The sequence below is a fragment of the Panthera onca genome, chromosome A3 (genome assembly GCF_046562875.1).
Source record: "Panthera onca isolate mPanOnc1 chromosome A3, mPanOnc1 haplotype 2, whole genome shotgun sequence".
Taxonomy (NCBI): domain Eukaryota; kingdom Metazoa; phylum Chordata; class Mammalia; order Carnivora; family Felidae; genus Panthera; species Panthera onca.
In genome coordinates this window covers 135,774,832-135,786,854 of record NC_138341.1, presented here as the reverse complement: position 1 = coordinate 135,786,854, position 12,023 = coordinate 135,774,832, and the positions used below count along the sequence as shown (strand labels likewise).

General features: G+C 40.6%; 1 pseudogene; it reads right to left on the bottom strand.

Annotated features, from left to right (window-relative positions):
- Positions 1-2,251: 2,251 nt before the first annotated feature.
- On the bottom strand, positions 2,252-11,726 carry LOC132672447 (phosphorylated adapter RNA export protein pseudogene; annotated as a pseudogene).
- Between the last annotated feature and the right edge of the window lie 297 nt (positions 11,727-12,023).

Genomic DNA, 12,023 nt, shown 5'->3' with positions numbered 1-12,023 from the left:
ATCCTCATCAACACTTATCTTTTTGCCTTTTGGACAACAGCCGTTCTGATAGGTGTAAGGTGATGTCTTATGGAAGTTTTGACTTGCATTTCTCTGGTGATCAGTGATATTGAACACCTTTTATATACCTTTCGGTCATTTGTGTTTCTTCTTTTGAGAAATATCTATTCAGGTCCTTTGTCTATTTTGTAATTGGGTTATTTGGGTTTTTTGCTATGATTTTGGATATATATTTTGCCTATTAACCCCTTATCAGATGTATGGTTTGCACATACATTCTCCCGTTCCATAGGTTGGTTGCCTTTTCACTCTGTTCATGGTTTCTGTTGCTCTGCAGAAGGCTTTTAGTTTGATGTCATCCTGTTTGTCTCTGTTGTGCTTTTGCTGGCTGTGCTTTTGGCGATATCCAAAAAATCATTGTCCAAACCAGTCTATAAGCTGTTCCACTATGTTTTCTTCCATTAATTAGAATTGCTCTTACATTTATGTCTTCAATCCATTTTAAGTTGATTTGTGTATATGGTGTGAGATAAGAGTCCAATTTCATTCTTTGGCATGTGGATATCCTGTTTTCCCTATACCCTTTAGTAAAGAGATTGTCCTGTTCTTCATTAGTACTCTTGTCAAAAATCAATTGACCATGGATGTGAGGATTTATTTTGGGGCTCTCTATGCTGTTCCATTGGTCTATATGTCCATTTTTATGTCAGCACCATAGTGTTTTGATTACTGTAGCTTTGTAATATGTTTTGAAATATATTTTAAAGTGTGATGCCTTTAGCGTTTTTCTTCTTATTCGTGATAGCTTTGATTATTTTGAAGTGTTTTGTTCCACAATAATTTTAGGATTTTTTTTCTATTTCTGTAAAAAATGCCTTTGGGATTTTGCTAGAGAGTACATTGAATTTGTAGATAATTTGGGGTAGTACAGACATTTTAACAATATTTATTTCCCAGTCCATGAACATGGGATGTCTTTCCATTCACCTGTGTTGTCTTTAATTTCCTTCATTAACATTTTATAATTTCAGTGTACCAGTCTTTCACCTCTTTGGTTAAGTTTATACATAAGTATTTTATTTTTTTGTTGTTGTTGCTGTTGTGAATGGGATTTCCTTCCTTCTTTTCTTTTCTTTTCTTTTCTTTTCTTTTCTTTTCTTTCTTTCTTTCTTTCTTTCTTTCTTTCTTTCTTTCTTTCTTTCTCTTTTCTTTTCTTTTTTTCCAATGTAACATTTTTAATACCCAACGTTTTAAACATAAGGCAAAGTAGTCTTAGGCAGGCAACCACTGCAAAATTTTTAAATGTCCATGGTGATTACACAGGTACGGATCACATGTAGTATTTAGTGTATGGTCAAGCTAATTAAAAAGAAGTCGAAAACAAAGTTAAAGTTAAGAAACAATACTGCTTTGAAAAGCTTCTGATGTTAATTTACTTCTGGACAAATAAGGGGGAAAAGCCATCAGTAGGAACCTATTTTAATTTTAGTCTCTATCCTTAAAATTGCCTAAAAGTTCTTAGAACGCAGAAAAACTAAATTTTGAATGCATTTGTAATAGCTTAACAATTTATGTGCCTTATTAAGATCCTTTAATTGAATGTTTTGAAATCAATCATAATTCACTGCAATGATAAATCAGAAAAAGGAAGCATTTTTAAACGGCCTGTTACTATGGCCTGGCCAAAAGTAATTATCGATTAGTAACAACACATACAACAGATTGAGAAGTTAAATCCTCTGCTATATACTTTTAAGTATTTTGTCAGACTTGAGAAATGTTTCTGTCAATAACATTCATTTCCCCACAAATGCAATTCTTTTTTAAACAAGAAAACAGTTCTTTCTGTCCAGATTTTTATGTTTATCAGTGCAAAGTGAAACAAAGCAATCTCAGTAGAAATGGCTTATTACAATGTTATTTTAGAAAGGCTTATGCTTCAAAATGTACTGAAAGATACCCAGTCCAAATCGTGAGAATCATCAACCTTGATGGCTTCTCTGCGGCCACCTTTGTCTCTCCCCGGCCTCCCAGGGGCTTGTCGAGAGAGGCCAGCCCCAGGGGCGCCTGGGTGGCTCAGTCGGTTAAGCAAGCGTCTGACTTCAGCTCAGGTCATCATCTCGCAGTCTATGAGTTCGAGCCCCGCGTCGAGCTCTGTGCCGGCAGCTCAGAGCCTGGAGCCCTGCTTTGGATTCTGCGTCTCCCTCTCTCTCTGCCCCTCCCCTGCTTGCACGCGCGCTCTCTCTCTCGCTCAAAAATAAACATTAAAAAGAGAGAGAGAGGCCAGCCCCTCATTCATATCACTTGCAGAAGTTTCTCGTCATGTCTTGTCAACTTGTGGAACATCTAGATTGTTAAATAGTTTGTTTCACCTTTTTTTCCCCCAACGCTTGTGTTCCTCTCTTCCAAGCAGCCTTTTTATGTTCATACTCCTTTTGATTTCCAGCGCAGAACACGTCCTTAATTTGTTCCTCATCGACACTGGGAATGGGTTTCAGGAGATTCAGGAAAACGCCACCTGGTCTTCAACCAGCGTGCATTGTGGAAAGGCCGCCATTGAGGCGACTTCAGCGGTTTCCATCAGAAGTTCAGCTGACCCTTTGTTCCCCAGTCAGCCTCACTGCTTATCAGATCTCTCTTTGGTTTCTGCAACCTGAATGAAATTTCATCAGCCACTTTCTCTTGCAGATCGTCCCTCTGCGATCTCCTACCGGCCTTGATAGTTCATTTCTAGTCTGTCCCCCAGACTCTCTTTAACGGGTTGTTTCTGTGCGAGATGACCTTGCCCATTTTCCTCTTCCTTTGACCCCCTCCTTTTTTTTGCCACCGTGCATATATTCATCTACATGTTTGGCTAATTCTTTTGTGTATGTTCTTGACGTTTCCTCTTAAGTTTCTTAGCAAGCAAGTAGTTGTAGGTCTCTGGTTGTCTGCCTCTGACAGTAGCAGTCTCCATTCCCAAGATACCAAGTTCAGTGGCTACTGCATCTTGAGTCTATTCTTGTAGCATAGCACCCCCTGTGTCGTTAACCTTCTTTCCTCCAGGAACAGCTGGTTTCTGGCTTCTGAGGCCAAACTGAAAAGGGCTCTGGTGTGGGAGGAGAGTTCAAACATTTCTGTCGCTGGGGCGCCTGGGGGGCTCAGTCGGTTGAGCCACCGACTTCGGCTCAGGTCACGATCTCGCGGTTTGTGGGTTCGGGCCCCGCGTCGGGCTCTGGGCTGACGGCTCGGAGCCTGGAGCCGGCTTCGGATTCTGTGTCTCCCTCTCTGCCCCTCCCTTTCTCATGCTCTGTCTCTCTCTCTCTTTCTGTCAAAAATAAATAAACGTTAAAAAACTTAACAAAAAAATTAACTTCCTCTTTGGATAGTTTGTTGTTCGTGTAGAGAAACGTGGCTAATTTTTATGTGTTGATTTTTAATTTTGCAGGTTTGCTGAGTTCATTTATTCTAACAGTTTTTGTTTTTGAGTCTTTAGAGTTTTCCACATATGTGAATCCAGTCACCTGCAAACAGAGATACGTCTGCTTCTTCCTTTCCAGTTTGAATGACTTTTACTTCTTTTTCTTGTCTAATTGTTCTGGCTACAATTTCCAGTGCTATGCTGAACAGAAGTGGCAAGAGTTAGCATTCTTGCCTTGTACTGGATCTTGGAGGACAAAGCTTTGAGTTTCCCCCCATTGATTATGGTATTAGCTGTGGACTTTTTTCATGTTGACCTTTACCGGGTTGAGGTGAGTTCCTTCTGTACCTATTTTGTTGAGAGTTTTTCTCGTGAGTGGATATTGAACTTTGTCAAATGTTTTTCTGCATCAGTTGAGATGCTCATGTAATTTTTTATCCTTCATTTTGTTAATGTATTGTATCACATTGATTGATTGGCATATATTGAATTATCTTTGCATCTTAAAGGGCTAAATCCCACTGGGTCATGGTGTATGATCCTTTCAGTGTGCTGTTAAGTTTGGTTTGTTAGATTTCACTGAGGATTTCTGCATCTGTGTTCATCAGAGATACTGGCCTGTAGTTTTCTTTTCTTGTGGTATCTTTATCTGGCTTTGGTGTCAGGATGATACTGGGTTCATAAAATGAGTTTGGATGTCTTCCCTCTTTCTCTGTTATTTTGGAATGTTTGGTAGAATTCACCCATGAAGCCATCTGGTCCTGGGCTTTTCTTTGTTGGGAGAGTTTTGATTACTGATACGGTCTCCTGCATTGTTATTGGTTTGTTCAGGCTTTCTGTTTCTTCTTACTCAGTTTTGGTAGGTTATATGTTTCTAAGAATTTATCTGCTTCTGCGTTATCCAGTTTGTTGGCATAGAATTGTTCATAATATTCCCTTATAACTCTTATTTCTTTTTTTTTTTTTTAATTTTTTAATGTTTATTATTGAGAGACCAGAGAGAGAGACAGAGCATGGGAGGGACAGAGAGAGGGGGAGACACAGACTCCGAAGCAGGCTCCGGGCTCCAGGCTCCGGGCTTTCAGCACAGAGCCGGACGCGGGGCTTGAACTCACGAATCACGAGATCATGACCTGAGCCGAAGTCGGACGCTTAACTGACTGAGCCACCCAGGTGCCCCCATTTCTGATTTTTTAAATTTGAGTCTTTTCTCTTTTTTAAAAAAAAAAAATTATTTTTGAGCAATTTCTGCACCCAAGTTGGGACTCAAACCCAGGACCTCGAGATCAAAAGTCACTTTCTCCACAGACTGAGCCAGCCACATGCTCCCGAGTCTTCTCCCTTTTTTTCTTAGTCTGGCTAAGGGTTTGTTGCTTTTGTTTATCTTCTCAAAGAACCAGCTTCTGGGATTTCTTTCCTGTTGTTTTTATATTTGATATATGTCTGCCCATATCTTATTATTTCCTTTCTTTTGCTAGCTTTATGCTTAGTTTGTTTTCTCTAGTTCCTTGAGGTGTAAAGTTAGGTTGTTTATTTTGAGATCTTTCCTCTTGTTTAATGTAGGTGTTGATCACTATAAACGTCCCCCTTAGTAGTCTGTTCGCTGCATCCCTTAGGTTTTGGTGTGTTGTATCTTCATTTTTGTCTGTCTCAAGGTACTTCTAAAATTCCCCTCGGGGTGCCTGGCTGGCTCAGTTGGTGGAGCACGTGACTCTTGGTCTCAGGGTTGTGGGTTCGGAGCTCCGTGTTGGGTGTAGAGGTTACTTAAAAAGAAAATCTGGGCCACCTGACCTGGGTGGCTCAGTTGGCTAGGCGTCCAGCTCTTGGTTCTGGTACAGGTCATGATCTCGCAGTTTTGTGGGTTTGGTCCCCACATCGGGCTCCGTGCTGGCAGCGTGGAGCCTGCTTGGGGTTCTCTGTCTCCTCCTCTCTCTGTCCCTCCCCCACTTGCACTGTCTCTGTCTCTCCCAAAACAAATCAATAAACCTAAAAAAATTTCTTTAAAACAAACAATAAATAAAAATCTTAAAATTCCTTTTAATTTCCTCTTTGACCCTAAAGTCATTCAAGAATGTATTGTTTAGTTTCTACATATTTGAATTTTCTCATTTCTTACTGTTACTTAGTGATTTCTAGTTTTATTTCATTTTGGATGGGAAAGACACTTAGAATAATTTTGGTCTTCTTAAATTTGTGACCTAACGTTGATTTATCCTGTTCCTGCTCAGAAGAAAGTTCTGTATATATCTGTTAGGTCCGCTTGGTCGATAGTATTGTTCATGTCAGCTGTTTATTGACTTCCTGTCTGGCTGTTCCATCCATTGTTGAAAGACTACTGATTTTTCATGTTGGTCTCATAAACCTGTTCTTTCCTACATTCTTACTTTTTAGTAATTTTTCTGTGGATTTTTTTGGAGGGACTCATGATACTTACATCATTTGCAGTGAAAGATAAAAATAGAAGTTTTACTTCTTTCTTTCGAGTTCTCAAGCCTTTAATTGCTTTCTTTTGTCTAGTTGAATTAGCGTGTATTTCCAATACAATGATAAATAGTAGGGCAATATGGCATCCTTGTCTTTTTTGTTTCTTGTTCCTGACATTAGAGGTTCCTGCTTGTTCCTGCTTTTAGAGGTTTCTCATTAAGTAAAATGTTGGTTTGGGGAGAAAAAAAATTTTATAGATATTTAATATGTCTATAGTAATTGGTTGCATAATCAATTATTAATATAAATAATATAGTTAAATATAATTAATATGTTTATAATATTTAGTATATTAATATATAAAACATGTAGGAGATAAAGTATATTTTAGGTACTATATATGCACATATACGGTGTACCATATATATTATACAGATATGTTTTATATATATATATATATAGAATATATATATATGTTATATATATATATAGAATATATATACATTATATATATATAGAATATATATACATGTTATATATATATGTTACATATATATATATAACATATATATATATATATATAGTATACATGTAGTCATTACATTAAGAAGGCACCCATTGATTACTGTTTTATTGGATTTCCAAAAATATAAATGGGTATTAAATTTTGGCACATATTGCTGTTCTGCTAATATTGAACCAACCTTGCATTTGTAGAATACATCTCCCCTAGGCATGATGTATTATTATTATTTTTTTAAATTTTTTTACGTTTATTTATTTTTGATAGAGACAGAGCATAAGTGGGGGAGGGGCAGAGAGAGAAGGAGACACAGAATCCAAAGCAGGCTCCAGGCTCTGAGCTGTCAGCACAGAGCCTGACGTGGGGCTTGAACTCACAAACCATGAGATCGTGACCTGAGCCAGAGTCGGATGCCCAACCGACTGAGACACCCAGGCGCCCCAGGATGTATTATTTTTTAAGTGTAATATTGGATTCTGTTTGCTTCTATTTTAAGATTTTCACACTGATACCATAAGTGAGATTGGTCTATAATTTTATTTTCGGATGCGGTGTTTGGCATGTTTTAGAACCCATGTTATACTTGCTTTACAATAATAACTTTGAAATTTTCTTTTGGTTATACTCTGGAATAATTTAAGCAGCATTAGAATTATTTGATCTTGAACAGTGTCGTAGAATTCTCTGTGAAACGACCTGGGTCTGGTGCCTTCTTCCTTTCTCTCACTTCAGAGTATACCTTTGTTAAGTATGCAGACTGAAATCTGCACGAATCATAGGTGTATAGCTCAATCAATTTTCTCACAGTTGTTTAATCAGCAGTTAGGTCTACAAACAGATGCCCCCAAAGCCTCCCTCATGTTTCCTTCCACTCACTGCCTCCCCACTCCAGCAAGAGCCCCAAGCCTTCTTCTTGTCACGGTGCTTCACTAGGCTCTGTATTATGGTAACTGATTTGCTTAGAATTAGTTAATTAATTTATTTATTTATTTAGTCTCCCCTGGGGTCAGTTTTGAGATACATTGTTTTTTCTGGACAACCATCTATTTCATCTAGGCTTTCAAACTGATTTACATAGAATTCTACAAATTAATCTCTTATGATTTGAAAGTTTCTTCCTGTCTTCTTCCCCAATCCTTAAAAACTGCAGGGACTCGATATATCTTTCTAGATGTTCCTTCAGGGTCTGTGCCACAGGAAATTATCGATCGTGTGTGTGTGTGTGTGTGTGTGTGTGTGTGTGTGTGTGAGATATTGTTATTAAATATATATTTTTCTGTCTGCCCAGCTACCTAGCTACTTATCTAGCCATCTAACTATCTTGCTATCCAGGCATCTGTGTGTATTTCACATGGTGGAGAAAATGGAAGGGCAGCTATAAAGCATTTGCATTCCTGATAAAAGAGGGAGTCGGCTGGGCTGTCTGTCCCTGTCCTCTCTGCCTTGGGCTAAGATGTGATACCTAATCTTGTGAGCCTGAGAGAGAAGCCAAGAGAATCGTGGAGGCCCCGGCCTGCCATTGATGAGCTGCTTAAATAACATCAGAAACCACCCTCAGAATTCTTCAGGATTCTTGTGAAGTGAGTTACAAGCCTCTTTTCATCCGTGCCACTCCAGGTCAGGGGTCTGTTATGTGCAGCCGGACACATTCTTAACCGATACAGAGGATAAATGAGACAAAACCAGAAAACTTGAGTTGTTCATAGTATATGAGTGTTTAATTAAGCACAGAAAGATTATCACAGAGACACCAAATCCCCTAACTCTAAAATAGGAACCTGGGTAGCAATCCCTCAAATTAAGTGCTTACTGCAGTGGCGTTTTTAGTGTAACTGTTGTTAAAAGCATAATTTGCATAAATTATTCAGAGTGTTTTAGATATCACTTTTCACAATTTTGTACAGTGGGGTACAGATTGGGTACATCTTGTACAGATGATAGGACGCATCCTCAAAGGGTTTCAAAGAGATTAAATGAGATAGTCCACAAAAAGGGCCTAGGACAGCACTTAATCCCATGGTAAAGTAACCCATAAGTGTTAATTATAATGTGTTTTTTTGTTTTTTTTTTTTAGTTTTTTATTTATTTAAATAATCGCTACACCCAATGTGGGCTTGAACTCATGACCCCAAGATCAAGAAATGCGTGCTCCACCGACCGAGCCAGCCAGATGCCCCAATCATAATGCTTTAATAATCAATATTAATATAAAATACCGATGTTAGCTACTCATATATGGATGGCTAGCCCCTTCTCATCTTTTGCATTCCCATAAGAAAAGTCACCTTCCTCGAGAGGCCCTCTCTGGCTGTTCTACCTCAAGTGGAATCCCTCCCAAATACTTCCCATTCCCTATTGCCCCAGTCTTGTCGTTAGCTCAGAGATGTTGTCACCATCTGGAATTCTTTTGATTATTTATTTAGTAAATGTATGCCTCCCCTGATAGAATAGAAACCCCACGAGAGCAAAACTCTCCGTGGCTGGCTGAGGTCCCACACGGGATCCCCATACATTTGTTGTATAAAGAGATGACCAGATGTCCAAGAAACTATTAGAAGAGAATGCCATTTGACATAGGAGGGTTTTGCAGTGGTGGTCATTTTGGGGGTGTGATTTTGCCCACATTTAAATAAAAATGAAGATGGATAAAGGTTACGCTCGGGGCGCCTGGGTGGCTCAGTCGGTTGAGCGCCCGACTTCGGCTCAAGTCGTGATCTTGCGGTTCGGGAGTTCGAGCCCCGCGTCGGGCTCTGGGCTGATGGCTCGGAGCCTGGAGCCTGTTCGGGTTCTGTGTCTCCCTCTCTCTCTGCCCCTCCCCCGTTCATGCTCTGTCTCTCTCTGTCTCAAAAATAAATAAAACATTAAAAAAATAATAAAAAAAAGATTATGCTCAATTCTAGACCCTCCTCCTATTAGGCCTTATTGGGGGCTTGGTGGTTTATTACTGTGTTTTTATTTATTCTCTAAAAGGTCTGTGGTTATATATAGTCTATGTACCTTTGGAAAGTGGTATCTAAGACACCGTGAATAACAAAAGTGATACCTAAAACATCGTGATTAACAAACTGTTACCTGTAGAAACAGAGATGTAAAATTCAGCTGAAATTTTAAAAACTAATGGCTACTTGTAATCAAAGATTTAAATGAAATTCTTCATAATTATTTGGCTTTCTGAAGATCTTAGATTTTAGATTTTAAAGTAGCCCTCTACAGGTTATGTTTGGGGCCAGCTCAGAGGGAAAACAGAAATGGGAATGTTTTAAGTAGAAGGAGTAAGTCCTGAGGAATAGAAGGAACCCTCAGACACATTTGAGTGACTGACAGCGGCCCCACAGCAAACCTCTGAACTGGTGGGAGGGCAGGAGTATGTCCAACGCCACTCTCTGAGGGAACAGGACCCCCTCCCTGCACCATCACCAACCCATCTGTCCCATGACCACCTGACTGGCTCTGGAATCCAGGAGAGCCCTGCAGGATTTCCCTTTGGGGTCACAAGTCATGGACTCCTGACAGCTGGCATCCTGGAAAGAACAAAGGAGACCCTTCCCTCTTTTTTCTGTATCTTCTAGAAGGACAGTATGGTGTGGTAGTCAAGCAGTGGGGTTTGGCTACCTGAGTTTGAAGCCCATTTTCCCTGTTTACTAGCCATGTTTCTTGTAGCAAGGTGCTTTGGCCTCTCTAGGCCTCTGTTGACTCCTTGGTAAAATGGTGGTGATGGCCAAAACAAGCTCATTGGGCAGTGGTTGGCACATAATAGGTACTGGATAATTGTGACTTTTATGACCCTCCCTCTGGAGGTCATTATACAGTGTCTGCCAGTGTGGACCAGCGAGGGGGGTAGGGTTCTGGGGTATCATGTTCTTGGTGTAACTGCTCTATGGCCTGAGGATTGGTTTGCTAATTTGGATGGATCTGTGGCTAGTGTTACGGTAATCTTACGTGGATTATTCAGATTTCTACGGAGGGGGCATACAGGCAGCCATTTTGGAAGAGTCGGTCATCTTGGTGGGCTGTGGTCTTGATGGCTGGTACACAGGTTTTAGTTATGTATTTGGAGTACTTTGGAGGATGATGGGATTGGTGGGCTGGTCTTTGGCCGTATTTGCATAATCTCTTACGTAGATTGCTGTTAATTTGGGGGAGTGTGTATTTGGGGGGGCTTTTGAGGGTTGTTTTGCGACTAAATCTGCATAGCATACACACAGTTTTCATGTGCATGGAATATTACATAGGAAGCTTTCGAAGGGTTTATGGAAATAGGTTATTTGCTACTTTCTCTGCCCTCCTTGGGGCTTATATTTTGCTCACTTCTGATGAGCTATGTATGCTAGAGGATTAATTTGGTTCGGATTAACTTTACCTGGAAAACAAGTGGAGTTTTGGTCTGATTTACAGAATCAACTTAATATTTCATTTGACCAGTTTCAGAGGGTGCGGTGGTTGGTGGTGCAGTTCCTCCTGCTGCTCCAGGAAGCAGTGCTGGGGGGGGGGGGGGGGGGACCACAAGCTCAAGGGATGAGCCCGGGGATGAAGATCAAGGGGGCTCCAGTAGACCCCAGGTTCAAGCCACGGTTCATTATAGCTTTAATGAGTTTCACGTGGGGCCTATGAAGGCTGACCACCCCCACCGCCAACAGTGCAACTTTGTCGTGCATTAGGAGACTCCCCATTTTTCCTGATGTTAATTGTGTCTTCTTTTTTAAACTGTATGTTCGCATACTTTGCATTTCTACGACCGTTGATTAGCTTTTAAGAGTATCGTGCTTATTGGGGAAATCAACTCTTTGTTAGAGATCTTCACCCAGTCTCCACCCCATTCATATTTTGTTTCATGTAATCTTCGTATGGTATAGTCCACCCCACCCCCGTGGCTTTTGGATATTAGGTCACGCTTAGGCCTTCTACAAACCAGTATTTTAACTGTAAAAATACCCTTTTTCAAGTACTTGTTTGTATTTAATCATATGATTGAGCCACATAAAATTCCCTGGTGTATGGAACAAGGTAGGGATCCAGCTTAAGTTTCCCCCCAAATGTTTAACCATTTGTTTCAAAACCGTGTCTTTCTATTCGATGGCTCCCGTTCCATCGTGTCCCCAGCTTCGAGGGATAACCGACAGAATCGTAAGATATGTAACGTGCACGACGGGGTGATTGGCTCCGGGCCCACGTCGCACACCGTCTCACGAGTAACCCCACCTTCCCTCGTGCATCGGCAACACTGACTTCCTCCCATTTCCCCCCACATGACTGAGTCCATATCCTCCAGCTAGCCGGGGAGCCCCAGACCTGACACCCATTTGGGGGAGACTCTAGGTCCAGCAGGCACACTGTGAAGACATGTACAAGGGAGGTTGATCGAACGGAGGCGGCGGCCATCGATGGTCAAGGCCGAATTCTTTACACGGGCTAATGGTTTTGTGTGGGGCCCGGGCTTGGGTCCAGGGCAGGGGTGGACTTTATCTGCAAATTGTTTTCAGAAACCCACGTTAGGTTAACGACTTCTGATACGTGGTCAAGACCACGAACGAGGGGGCTTTTGCTCGAAACCGTAAATGACTGGCAGGACTCACATCCTTTTGCTCACATTTAATTTTTATTTTGATTTTTTTTAATGCTGCACAAGACAATATTTATTTCATTTATTTCATTTATTTCTTTTATTTCATTTATTTC